The sequence below is a fragment of the Drosophila mauritiana genome, chromosome 3R (genome assembly GCF_004382145.1).
Source record: "Drosophila mauritiana strain mau12 chromosome 3R, ASM438214v1, whole genome shotgun sequence".
Classification (NCBI taxonomy): Eukaryota; Metazoa; Arthropoda; class Insecta; order Diptera; family Drosophilidae; genus Drosophila; species Drosophila mauritiana.
Window position 1 is genome coordinate 28,297,020 of NC_046670.1, and position 14,451 is coordinate 28,311,470.

Genomic DNA, 14,451 nt, shown 5'->3' on the forward strand with positions numbered 1-14,451 from the left:
CGCTGCCATGGCCACTCTGGTGTTGGCCAGCCTGGTCAATGACATGTCCGCGGAGTCATTAGCGCAACGTTGAGAATGAGTCGCGTGCCGATGGCAGTACCGTTCTCCCGTTCTCCTCGCCAGAGTTGCACAAAAGCGGGCCACCACACTGGCCACTGGGGCGTGAAGAGTCACAGATGGGAATTCTAATTACTCGATTTCTTGTTGACTCCTCTGACTTACATGAGCATGGACAAGGCGCAGCGCAGAGCCGAGAGGCTGGCGAAATTCGCTGTAAAAATGTTCGCTGTGCCCCACTCAAATTACAATTTAATGTTGTGGGTCAGTCGGCTTAGTGGGGCAATAAACAAAGTTTCAGTCGAAGTCCAAGTCTAAATCCGAAGCCAAGTCGCTTAGTCGCGGATTGCTAGCATCGGTCCACATAAATTGACTGTGCGCACAGCACACAAATGTTCGAGTGTTTTTTGTGCCGCAGGAAGTGGGGCCGATTTTCGCCATATATTTTCCTTTTTCCAGCTTATCCAGCATTTACAATTGCTGATGCGCGCGCGGTGCGCTTTTTGACTGCGCATTCAAGCCCGAATTCAAATTCAAATTCAGATTCCTACTCGAATTCAGGTTCGACGACGATTTATTTAGGCAAATAAACAAATGGCATGTGCAGAGTGTTAATTTATCAAGTTGCCGGCGCGCGGAATTGAAAATAAGTGCGAGAAAATCACTTTGCAACGGCGAAATTCCCCGCGCTCGGCGACTCGACTCATATCCCCAGATGGAAGTCGCAAGATGCCCAATGCTCAGATGCTGTCGGTGGGCAAATTTATGGCCCGGCTGCTCATTTTGTCAGCCCAAAGTGCCTGCCATATATCAGGGGAGTATATCTCATTACTTTGTGATATTGCCAATGCATTTTGTCTGACCCAATAGACACCTACAAATAATGAAAAGGACGCAGATACCCCACCATGCCATACTTGCGCCAACGTGGGGAAAGATTTGGCAACACCAACTGGATTTCTCCCGACAACAGAAACACAAAAGCGAAAAAAACAACTGAGAACAACAAGATATATGTGCAAGAAGTCGAAAGACTCAAGCGACAAACTTGCTGGCCGCATAGCAGTAAACACTGCCCGGACAGCAAAAAGAAGATTTTTAAATTGATTTTATTGGATAGACGTCCGTAATCTTATTGTGTTGTTTCATAAATAGCAACCGTCTTATCAAAAGCAAGACTTAGGCAACAAAAACTTGCGGTGAACAAGCCAAATGCAATTTCTGTATCAAACATGGTATAACAAATCAACCAAAAAGTTTTATACATTGTATAGGGAGCAATAAATTTATCATTGTGAGTGTTTGGGAGGTCGGACTCCAACGTTAATGCATCGCATTAAATGAATTTCCCTGTAATTTATTGTTGATCTTTAGGCCTCATTAAAATGCTGCCCCAGTCGCACAGCTCAGTTTGTTCTGAGCCGGGCTGTAAATGAATCGGCCACATAGATCATTCATAAGCAAAAGATCTCGTGGCGCTGGCCAGCATATTGATTAGATTCTTCCAGGGGCAATACTCTTCTGCTGATGCTGTAATAGTTGCCGACAACGAAGAAAAGAGGTTCAGAAAACCCTTTCGACGGTCTATGCACGTAGCTGAGAAATTTGTCAGCCGAAGAAAGGAAAGTGAAAAATCTATAAGCGATGCAAATAGCTTCGTTTGTTTAAATGCCAAGCAAAAAAAACACAAAGATTGTCAAGCGGTCTTGGGTTGGGGATTGGCTTCAATTCGTTTGGAAATGTCAATGGCAGCCGCAGGGCGGGAAAATATAAACAAATGGCCCTTGGTTGCCAAGGTGAATGCCACACGGTAAGTCACCAACCAGGCTCAAATCAATTGTTCGATTTTTATTGGCCGTTTCTTAATTCAAAGGCAGTTTCATGACCCGCCAAAGACATCCAAGCGAAAGTTTTTCCTGTCTTCTTTGGCTCTTTCGCTGGGTGGCATAAATTACAAAATCAGTTAGACAAATTGCTGGAAAAATGGACGAAAGACGATGACAAAGTCGTCAGCGACTCTCATTGATAATCTGCACAAAACTGGCCCCAGTTTACCTCGGCTGCTGGCTAATTGTCTGCAATTGTTTCATAACCGTTGCCTGACCCAAGCCAAGTGACCCAAATCCGCTGACCATCCAGCCGCATCCAGAAGAGATCTGCGTCTGAATCTCAGGAATGAGAATTAAGTTTTCTTTTTCTGTTTTTTTTTTTTTTCGTTCTGCGTGTGCGGCCGAAATGAAAACCCAACCAAGGCATCAGCATAATTGTGTAAGAATTTTCTGCGCATTTGGGAAATGTGTCTGCCAGATGATGAAAAACAGAAAACAAACCAAACAAAACCTCCAGTGCGCAGAAAAACCTTTTCCGGCAGTGAGAATTTTCAGAGTTTTGTCGCACGAAATGCCAACGGTTCAAATCCGTTGTCGAACTGGAAGATGACACTGCGCATTGTCCGTCCACTCGCGGAGACATTCACCTGTACCAATACCCATACCCATCCCACATCCCGGGCCATTCAATTTCAACGCAATCGCATCCCAGCTCATCCCATACCATCGCATCCCATCCCATACCCATCACATCGCACAGTCTAGTTCGGCTTTCTCAGCTGGAGCATCTGAGACGCATTCATCCTCGCGGAGATCCTCTTCATCTGCAAGTTGGGGCACGTACGCCGCATGTCAGTCTAATTTGCTGACATGATTATGATTTTGCTGGCCAACCAATAGAGGCCAAGACTGCACGATAAAAAAAAACAATTTAATTTCTAACTTTTAAAACCAATTGCAGTGATTGGAATATGACAAAACACGAAGTTCTAATGCACTTTTATATAGTTATTAAATTGAAGTGAATTGAATATAATTGAATTGACATATCCACAATTAAGATAATATTGCTTAATAATTAATAATGCATGGCTCATTGGGCTATTAAATTAAGAATACCAACAATAAATTAGAAATGTTCGAAGAAGAGGACTAAGAATTACTTTAGGCTGTTTCTCGCTGTGTAATGATTAGTCTGCGGAGGATGAGACTAATGTCGGCAAGTGAATGCCTCATAAGCGGACGAGATGGGCTCTACCAATTTGGCTTACTAACCAGTCCGGCGACTTCCCTGGAAACGAAACCCTCCTGGAGCCAGATCTGAACCGATCTGCTCCGCTTTGAAGCACTCTGATTTGAAAGCCTCCTGCTGCTCAGTTTGTTTGATTCCGCGCGGAGTGATGTCAGCCCATGTCGACCAAGTCGGTTGCTGGCTAAAAACATTTGAGCCATTTTTGGGCGGAAGTCGCAGCTGCTGACTTGGGCGTGACATAGTTGCATTTATTAATGCAAATATTCCGTTTAGCCGCGCATTCCACGGATATGAAAATGAATAACCGTTCTTCGAGCGGTAGTGAACATATCTTTGGCAAAGAATCTGCTCTATTCTTGGCCAAAGAGAACGAAAGAGTTAGGAAAGAAGCAGGCAGCGCAGTCGACGCAGAAAGATTGCAAGACCTTCTCTTACATTCTACTCTTAAGTGTAACTCTTTGGTTCTCCCCAAGAACTTTTCCCGAAAGAAGCTTTTCCGACACCTGAAGCTTCCCATTCTCAATACTTGTTCTCGTCGGAAGCAATAAACTGCAATTATAACCGTCGGCCGAATGATTTTTCTGCTGCCAGAACGTCTTGCACGCAGCTTCGGCATTGAATTGCACTGAATAGCGCCAAATTAAAGTCCCACAGCGGGCTATAACTGAGCCCAGGGCATCAGCAAAAGACAGGTGCACGGATCACTCCGGAGAGGAGATCTTGAGCGGCGAGAATCGGGAAGAGGGGCGAGCTCCCAAGCACCTTGCAGCTCAGCTTTCTAATGACCAAAGTTGTAAGTACCAGGAGAACTACACGACCATTACCTCAACGCACGCCTAATTAAGTGCGCGATAAAAATCGAAGGCAGAGTTAAAAAAGAGTTGAAAAACGGGGAGTGCGGAATGAGGTCACTGATTGTGGGGGCAGCTTAGTCAAGGCAACCGGGTTTGATGCGGCGTTTATGCAACCACTCCACTAGGAACACCGCCACCACTCAGTAATAGTTGCGCCACAAAGAAAGCGGAGGCTGTCTCGAATTTGTCCGTCACATAATGCAATTAAATATTGACGCGCAATCATCGAAAGCACAGCGAACTGCACTCGTCGCACTTTTCCCCGATTTAATCCATCTCCACCCGATGCACTGCATCCGATTTGATTGTCCGGCGATTGTCGCTTTGTGGCCGTAATTGAGGCCTCGCCACGTTAGGTTAACGCCTCTGAGGGAATTATACAATTTGTACAACAATGAACCACATCCAGCAGATCTGATAAAGAAATTATATAAATTTTGTCTTTCTGTCTTGGTGTTTCGAAAAAGCTTTGCGAGTTTGAATAGGAATAGGAAGTCTGCAATCCGCAGTCCACAATCGTCAACCGACATCCGGATTCGGGCCTTGACTTTGCAGTGAAAATTGGCGTGTGAAGTTCTTTTGATATCATCAGACATTGATTGGACCAGAAATGATTCCCCCCTGAGCATCTAATTGAGTAATTGGAACTGGCAGAGTTTTGCTCTAATTGCTATCGCATGCCGCAATCGTTGCCAAAATTTCTAAGTGTGCGATTCTTGGGAAGCCATTCTTCTTATTGTCAGGCCCATAACGTTCCCAGTTCGAGAGGAGAGTTTGTTGCTCCCTCTTATCAAGGCCGGATTAACTGCGGATGATCACCGATATATCAATACTCCACCGTTAGGAGGAAGTCGTTTTATATGGGCCGTGTACTGATTTTCGCCGTGTTCTATGACGTTTCTGTTTTCTGTGTCACTTGATATTCAAATATTTGTTTGCATTCTACGTCCGAGAAACTGTGCCAAGAAAGAGTGCTGGGCTGAAAGTGACGGAATAACCTCGGGGTGTTGCTCTGATCTTGTCCAGAGTTTCGAGGTTCGTTTGCAGTGCAAACAGAGTAGAAGCCTCAACCGAGTGACATGCAAATTTCCTTTCGATTTTTCGCACATTCTCTAATTGCCGCGTGGGCTTTTCCACCTCCCATTCCCAGTTTCATTTCCCCAGAAAGTCGAGGCCGATCAAGAGCAGGAGTTTACGTTTCCGGCAACCATCGTCCCATGTCTCGATTGTTTGCAAATTGATTGGTCTCCACCTCAGATTCGTTTTTTACGTGGAAGTGCATTTCAAGTTGACTCATTAGAATTGGAGCGAGTCTCACACTCTTAAATGCAGTTAATGCATCGAAGAGGTTACTTTCACTTGGCACAGAGAGAATTTTTGGCAAAAATGAAAGGATTGAGATGGGTCGCACATATTCAGGTGTGAGTCATACATTTTCTTGGTCCAGATATGCACTGGTAATGGAGATAAGAAGCCTGAAGGAGGTAAGATCAGAAAGTAAGGAGGAGCAAGCGAAATCCTAATTAGCGATAAGAATCGCACGCATGGTGATTGTGCGCATTTATAGCGCCGCCTGTTGACCGCGATGTAAATGGAAAGTTAAAGAACGAAAGACTGAGGCGACGAACTTGACGAATGTGGAATAGTAACGATGTTCTTCGTAATGCACCGCCATCTGATTTTTTTGTTTCACTTTTCAATGATTCCCTTTCCAGTTGCAGCTTTCTATGCACGAGGAAAGAAAAAACTGTTCTATAAGAATTTTCACTCTTAGCAAGTGTCTCGTTTGGCCTGTGCCACTGACTGACAGTCAGCGCCCTCTTCTTGGTCTTAGTTTCGAATTCTTGGTTTGATGTGGTCTTTTCTTGGTCGGCGGCATAAAACTGTCAACGAGCGTTTAACCCAGTTACCGCCCTTAACCCAAGACAACTTTGTCTTAAGCTTGGACTGCCACTGCAGTGCTCCGCTGCTAAGTTTGGATCCATTCGACACGAGACCATGGCCACAAAAACGGCCAAGGTGTAAAATCAACACTAGGCGACTTTGGGTGAGGAAGAGGTGGTGATGTGGATAGGAATAGCAAAAGATAAGCCAAGCAACAGCACTGACTGAAGTTAAAGTTGAGTGATGGCTCCACTCCACCAAGAAGAGGCGTGGGGCGGTGCGGAGGTGTTGATTGTGGCCAGCGGATATTGGTGCACCCAGCAGGAGTGGGAAAAGAGGCTGGGGTGATGCGAGATTGACCGATGTCTGGCTGTAGTTCTGGTTCCTCTGCATCTATCTGAAGTTCATTGCTCAACGGAATTCCGAGCGCGGTGAAAGTTGCAAGCTTCATCGCTCCATCTCCTCCAAAATCCCCTCCGCCTTGCATATTTGTATCAGAAGACACGACAACGGCAGCGGCTTGGCTTGTTTTAATTCTGGTCCCAATAATGACACTTAAGCGATGCATTTTTTTTCGTAATATGAATTTTCCTGTTTGCCGCCGTTCCCGTTGGTCGTTGCCTCCCACTACCCTGCCAATCCACCTCCTTTTATCCATAACCGTCATCAATTACGGCCGCGAACGGAGACTCCAAGTTTCAGGAGGCAGGTGGTGTCTACCTGGGCTGCAACTCAATCACTGACCGACATTCAACTGCCATCGGCAGCTTCTGCTTCTAATTGCCGCACTTTTTATTCCTGCTCAGTCTAACCAAAATTTTACACTGATGACACTGGTCGGTTTAAGGTTCCCAGTGACTTAGTAGCACTAAGAGGTGGCATTGAAATTGTGTTTTGTCCATATGGAGAGGAATTTAAAAGCATTTCTTCTTCTTTGGCTCTTTTTGATTGATTCGCTTCGATATGGAACTGAGCAAATTGGCGGTTGCGTATTCCCATTATTCATACCTGTGCTAATGAATCCGGACACATTGAGAGGTGAGTAGTGGTGATGCAATCTCCCTGCCATCAAAGCTTCCACTTTTAATTTACAATCCCAGAGCCTGCGATTAGTAACGACATTGCAGCAAGTTATCGATGCGAAGAAATGGCACGCGGAAGGGGATGTAGTGAAGGCTATTCCCCCAATATTTGCTCTGGGCGTTGGCACACCAACTCGCCAAGTCGACAACTCGTGGCTTCCTCTGCCTGGTTGGGCCGAAATGCAGTTGTCTTTGGAATAGATGGGTTCCTGCTCAGACTCAGTCTCTGCAAATGAAGGGGTGTGCCTGGCATGGGCAAAGATGGGGAATAAGATGAGGAAGTGAAGGAGGAGCACCTGGTTTCGCAGGAGGCAGCGCAAGGCGTGCGACATGCAACACAAGCCAATCAAGGTAACTGTCAATGGAGGCAACACCTGTTTCAGCTTCTTACGATCACTGGCTGCACTTATACTACTTGCAGCGACCTTGAGTCGGAGGGAAGAGTTGGATGCTGCTGGAGCACCAGATGAGTTGATAACCTGCCCGGCGTGCTTGGCTTTTTGTGGGTGTGCAAACCAGTAAATTGGAGCTATTTCCATCAATTTCCAACGCGCGGCACTTGACAAAGTAAACAGATTGCTGGTCTCCCCTTCCATTGGGATCTGAAAATATTCCTAGGTCCGACAGGTACGCCCCACTGCGCTCCCAATATTTTTCATTTATATTCTCATCAATTTGCACCAATTTTCACATGCCAAGGAGTGGACCTCGAAGTTCGGCACCATTTTCAGCTACACAAAAGGGGCATCGCCTGGGAAATTTATGACCACTTGCCTGTTGCATGCACCGTGCACCACCGAGTGGAACGGAACACCGACCACCACCCATCTTACCCACCAGAACGGCATCCCGACCCAAAACTGTTACACTTGGCTAATTGATTTATGAGAGCGGGTTTCCAAAATATTTCCAATACAAACATGGACTAAGAGGCTAAGATGCACTTTGTTGTAATATTATTCTGCATGTGGGTGGGTTGACCGAACAAAAACCACAAGAGGAATCGTGGCAAACATGTCGCATGAAAGGAACAAGTTCCCAAGTGTTTCCCACAGGCACAGGAAGTGTTCGTTGCCAAACGCATGCCAAAAATGGATCCCTGAGGACAAGACAACCAGGGACTTGGACGACACAAGCGGTTTCGAAACCTTACCCAAACCCGATTCCAAAACGATCACGATTATGATGATCATTGCGACGATTGCTAGAATGAACCATCGAGTAGGCAAAGACAGGTTGGTGGGATTGGGTCTGGAGTTGGGATGGGGCACGGTGTCCGGTCAGAAATAAAGGAGTGGGATGTATATTGTTTCTGCATTGTAACTGTCACCTGGCGGCAGTTGCCAGTTGCTAGAGTTGGCAGAAATAATAGAAATTATATTAAATGGGCATTTGGGGAGTCCGCACGCCGCGACTTCCGTGTTTGGTGTCTCTGCACAATGGGCCATTGGCCATTCCGAGTCACATCGAGGGGTCTAGTTGGGCCAGATAAGGGACGGAGAGAACAAGTGACTGGACAGCCATGATGCAATGTTCCCCTCCTGCGAAGAGCCCCAATTTGGCAGTGTTATTACAGCATCTGGGAATATTCTCCTCACAAGCTAACACCTCTCCCCACCTCATGGGATCTGGCCAAGTTACTCCCTCGCCGGAATTCGTTGCCACTTGCCATGATGGACACGTGCCAGGCAAATTCCTCTCCGCTGAAATCTTTGCAGTCGAGGCCCTGACTATTATGATGGATCTTCTGGGATGACACGACACTTAACAGTGGCTATGTTGCCAGGGATGTTGTACGGTCAGCAATTTAGGAGGAGAGTACGAGTATTTAGGAGGAGGAGCGGCAAACTGGAGGCAGGCGACTGATTTATGACAGCGCGAAAGAGTTGACTGGATAGGTCTTATAGGATTGGGATGGGTTTTTGGTAAGAGGGGATCGGACATCGGAGGGTAATTTGAGGCGGGCGTGGCGCCCCAAAGGAGGCTGCTGCCTAGGAAAGTCTATTACGTGATGATGTAATAATTCTTTGAGTCGTTGGCAGTTTTATTGCGGGAAATGTTGCATAAATCAAGGGGGCAATATACGGATCTCCTCGGGTGCCCAGGAACAGGATGTCTTAAATATTTCATTGGCACCCCGCTTCCAGCAATAATTTGCAATAGCAAATTGGCGCTGGCTTAGTCAGTCTCACTCAATGGACTTCTACGTGCTATTTCCGAATTCGGCTCCGTCATCTTTAGGAATTAGAACAGCTTAGAATTCATTCATCAGTGACTTTGGGTTTAGATGATCTTCTTTCCATCCAGCAGGGATAATCGGCACCTTGATGTTGCAACTTTGTTGGCACTTTCCTCCTTTCTCATTTCACCCCTCGCAAGGTTCGACCTACGCGATCCCACTAGCAAACAGAGCTCTTCTCAGATCCCTAGATCATGAAGATCTCAGCGGCAGATGATTGTCGAGATGAGCGGTAATTCGGCTGCAGAAACGTGATTGCTATTATAGCCCAAGCTGGCCCTAAAACTCCAAAGACGGAGGCCTACGCAGGAGCCAACTTGCGGACTGATCAAACACAGGCCACCATAAAGGGATAAAACCTGGACAGAATCCAGATTGCGAAATGCAAATAAAAATGGGCTTGATTGAGATCCTCATTTAGCTGGATCATGTAGGGAATGATTTATGGATCAGTTGTTATCAATCACGTTAACGAGCATTATCGCTGCCATAAATGTCTATGCTAATGGTTGAATCTCCCAAGTGTGCAAATTTTATGGCATCCGATGATAGTGATTAGCATGTATAGAGAGACGGTTCTTCATTCCGCAATTTGTCGTGTGTTGAACACTCCCCCGAACTCATCCAAATAAACAGCTCTTCCACCTCCCTGCTCTTCGTTTCGATCTTAACATCTTAATCGTCACGACTCAGGGGTAATTCCAGAACTATACTCCCACCCTGGGTCCGACGCTTTTTAAATGGGACTGTGGCTCCTCGACTGACGTGATTAAAATGTCAAATTATGCTGCAGGTCAAGCCGGGTTGAATGACTGACTTATTATGCTCAATATAATTAAATTAATTTCAGCTCAGAACGAAACTTGGGGAGGAGGGCGTGGCAGATTCGGGCGGGTGTCCGACCCGAAATGTATCGCATCGTGAGCAACAAAGATCTCGAGAGCACTTCCTATTTGCATTTTCATAGCGTGATGCGGCAACGGATTTTTGGCATTTCAAACACCTTTTTTGGGAATCGGAATGGGTTAAAAGGTAAAGGGTCAAAGCCTTACAAACTATAAGCAAAGCCACACACAAACCAGTGAGTAAATTATTGTTCAGACCTGGTTTGAGACTTGGACAAAGCTGTGTAGACGAAGGGAGAGAAAGGGGAAACTGCTTTTTGATGTTCGGTAATTGGCGGTTTGGCAGCACGCGAGTCACAAAAAAAAACCTGGAAACGGGTGATCAGAGGAGGAAGAAGACGTCCACTGGAGTGGTCTAGATTGGGACTCAAGGGCTGGATGAGGGGTCTGTATTACCGACAGCCGGCGCTCTGCTGAACCCAAGCTAAAGTCCCAATCCGAACCCAAACCCAGAACCCAATCCCAAACCCAAGCCCAAGCCCTCGGAATGGTAACGAGCGAATTTCGGGATTTCGGCGTGACGCGCCTTCTGCTCTCCGGAGGGGAAGCCCCTTTCCACCCGAAGAAGAACTAACTAAGCAGAATCTAGTTCTTTGGATGTCGCTGTGCTCTCTGCTCCCCGAATTCCCATTTCCCCAACTTATGAGGCCGATGTGGCTGTCTTTACTTTTCATAATAATTGGCAGTTTACAAATGTTCTTTCGCTCTTGATAGTTCTGCTAGTTTTGGCTTATTTCCTATTTCTGATTCCATTCGTATTTGTATTTTCAGTTCCCTCAAGTGTCGCGGTTTCCAAGAAACCGTTCGGGGGTACAGGGTGGACCTGGGTTCCGTTGAACCTCGGCCAGAGATCCGAGATCCGACATTTTTGTGGCCAATCTCGCTGGGAATCCAGAGCAGGCATCCGCCGCAAATAAAGTCGGCAGTTTATAGGCGTGAAAACTAATTATACAGCGGAGTCAGTCAGGAGTCAGATTGTACAATAAATAAGCACCTTCGAGGGCATGGGCCTCTGAATGTTCGCCTCCTTTATTTGTGGGTTTGTTTTGGTGGCTAATGAGCAAATGCAAATCTCGGCTCCAACCGCTAAGTGTGACTATACTCCCTACTCCCCCGGTTCCACCTCCTCCTCCTGCACACCCACCAATCGGTGGGCGGTTTATGGGCGGGCTGTTTGCCCATGCTGCTGCGTTCTGCCGTGCCATTGCCCGCCATCCGAAATCCGCCAACCTCCGACCGCCAACAGATGCCAGATTAGCATTTAAATTGTAGTTACATTTGGCTAAAGCAAACGCAAACCGAAACCAAAACCGAACTGAGCCCCAACTCCGCGTCCAAACTTTAGATTATTTTTCATTCTTTTTTCTCCATGGCGTTGCATTTCCCGCTTTCCTCCCAGGGCGAGCGTTTACCAAATGGAATTGTTGTCTTTTGTTTTCCTACAGTACGTCGTCCTATAGTGGGAGGCGCTCCTCCTCGTGTTCCTCCCCCTCGAACTGATGTTATCAAACCATGGCCTCCGGCAGAATTTCCTCTGTGTTCGGCTGCTCGGTGTGCCAAGGTAGCAATTTCAATATCAAAATTCTGGCCTGGCCTTTGGTCCGTTGCAAAACCGCAGAACCACCAAAACCGAAAGCCGCTCCAAGTACAATAGAAATGGAAACGGAATCGGTGGCCTGAGTTATCAGCGGTTCAGGTGAGTCCGGCCGGCCAATGGAAAACTGCCAACGCCACCGCCTTCTTCGGCATATCTCGACTCCGTTTCGGAACTCCTAGGCCATTTTTACATCCAGAGACCAACTCCATTTCCTTCGCCGGAGTCAGATTCTGTCAGCGACCACATTCGCAACATTTTAATTCGAATTAATTAACATTTTTGGCAGTCGACGGCCGCCGGCTGCTCAATCAGACTGACCCAGTTTTGGGTCAAGCCATTGACTTCTGCCATAGTGCTACCTTTTTGCCAGTTTTCTGTTCCCTTTGGCCACGAGCACTTGACGAACAGAAAAATTGCCCAAAATAAAGCGGAATGATAAATTGTCAAGCATTTGGAAAATGACTTCAGAAGTGTGGCAGCCCCGGGGCTTCCTATTCCTATTCCCAGATCTGCAGAGAAACCGGGAGTGTATCGGGCAGAGAATGTGGTGGAGGAGGAGGAGCAGGAGGAGGGAGATTAATTTGCAGTTGGCCGAGTACCGTAAGCGTAGGTGGCTTGATGAGCTCCGCTGGTCAGTTTGCGGGTAGTTCTTTGTATATCTCCTCGCTCCAGCAGATTCGGCTTGGAACTGTCCACTATCCGTGCCCCTTTCCCCTGCTGGACGGAGGTACTAATTAATTGAGTGCTGGGAGCCGTTCCACGGTTCAAAGAAGGGGCGGAGATCTCGTCGCAGTCGCTGCTCTAATTGACAGGAAATTTGTATGGCTGATTCCGATTCCGACTTACTTTTGGCGGACTGCAAACTCAGGGTACAGGCATCCTGCGCTCAGATTCCCGTTTCATGTTTTTGCTTCTTGACATTCAACCTCTCGTTTAAGCAATCGAAAGCTTAATAGTCCCACTCCAAGCGCAATCGATCTCAGCTTAAATCTGCAATCTACACTCCATATGCATCTGGGTGGAAATGAAGGCTGAGTCACTCCCAGGGAGGAAGTTTTTCCTGCTGTCCAGTGCTTCTCGTGCCCAATCATCCGCCACTTGAGACTCGCCGCTCGAGACGGTAAAGATGGCGGGAAACTCAGGGAAATGGAATCCATGCGAACTCTCACTGGAATCCAAGAAAGGAGGCGGTCCAGGCAGTGCAGTCTCTTCAAGGCAAGCGCAGATGCCAGAGATAGCACTCGAAACCATGTCGACTAATTGCGGTTATAATATCAAAGTCGAAATAACGCCTCGATCCACCCTCTTCCACTTCACTCTCCATTTACTTCAACACGAAACCGAAATCTGGAAAACACGCAACTGTCGACCTGGACGATGGTCAAGTGGCTCTCGTATTGCCTCGAAACCGAATCCAAAACTAACTGAAAGCGATGCTGAAACGGCGTTAGATGTTGGATGGAGCCGGGTGTCAGGATAATTTGCAGATCGACGCCGCCGACGCCACGCAAATGGAAATGGAAATGTAATGAACTTTCTCGTGGCGGGGCGAATTTGAGTTGCTTAGTGCAGTATGGGAGGCAGGGTGGAGTCCACAGAAAGGAGATATGCGGCTGGAAGATTAAGAGACCAAACTGGAGTGGAACAGTTATTCAGAATTTGGGTTATCTCACTAAGCAGTCAGTGGTGAAGGTTTCCTGCAGAGATGTGCAGTGAGCACTTGAGCCTCAGAGAGATCATAATAATATTTTATTCAATTTAAATGCTAATTCCGATTTCTGTTTTGTTTCCTTCTAGAAAATAGGCATGACATTTTATTTCTCAGGCATTTAAAATACAGCATCAATGCTCAATTGATGAACATGAATTGAAGCCGTTATAGGGACTCCGAGGATATACAAATGGTTTTCCAACGGAGGAACGGAATGGACAAGCGCCTAAGTCCCGAGGTAAAGCACGCATCTCTTCTTTGGGATCATACGACGTTGGCTGGTATAGGTATAAGACACTTCTTACTCACCTGGTTTCAGGATTTTGACCACCTACGGATATTTTCAATGAGATATGTGGACGTTTTAGACATGGGACATTTCTTGGCCGCTGTAAATTTGCTTTAACCAAATCGCAAACAAATCGAACCGCGCATTGTTGTCCCTAAAAGACCAGCTTCCCTACCTCCTAGGAATCCCCGACAGATTCCTACAACACAGTGCGTGAGTCGAGTGCCACCCACTCGGGACTTTGTGAGTTAGTTTCTTTTTGTGTTGGCTGCCAATGCGTCGGCATGTCCGATTGCCTCCCATTGATACTGGCTTGGTGCCTCCTTCCCTGAGCATCCCATCCTAGCCTCCAGTTGGTCTTCGTTAGCGGCTGCTTCACCTACTTTCGGCTACCATGTATCCATATCCTACCCTCACCCTCCATCCTCCGCTCCTGTGCGTAGCTCTGAGTTTTGGTCTCCATTTCAAGATGCTGTCATCGCCTACGTTGTTTGGTTGTGTGATACAAACTGCCGGAGCTGCCGACGATCTGTAGCCAACGCCCATTAGAGCCAGAAACACAGTCCGAACTCTGTGACTACCATTTGGAGGTAATGCGTTTCAATTACAATTCGCAGAGAACGCGTTCCGAATTTCATTGGTCGGCTCTGAAACTGAGGAGATAGCAAGGAATGCTTTTCCTTTGTTCCGATCTCGAGGCTCCAGATCTCTGGCCCCATCCGACTCGAACAGTTACCCTCAGGGAAAGTGTT

General features: G+C 46.9%; 1 long non-coding RNA gene across 1 annotated transcript; it reads left to right on the forward strand.

Moving 5' to 3' along the window:
* Positions 1-6,828: 6,828 nt before the first annotated feature.
* On the forward strand, positions 6,829-7,825 carry LOC117145410. Its single transcript, XR_004459720.1, has 4 exons — positions 6,829-6,914; positions 6,977-7,309; positions 7,380-7,585; positions 7,658-7,825. It is a non-coding gene; the product is annotated as an uncharacterized LOC117145410 (long non-coding RNA).
* Positions 7,826-14,451: the final 6,626 nt, after the last annotated feature.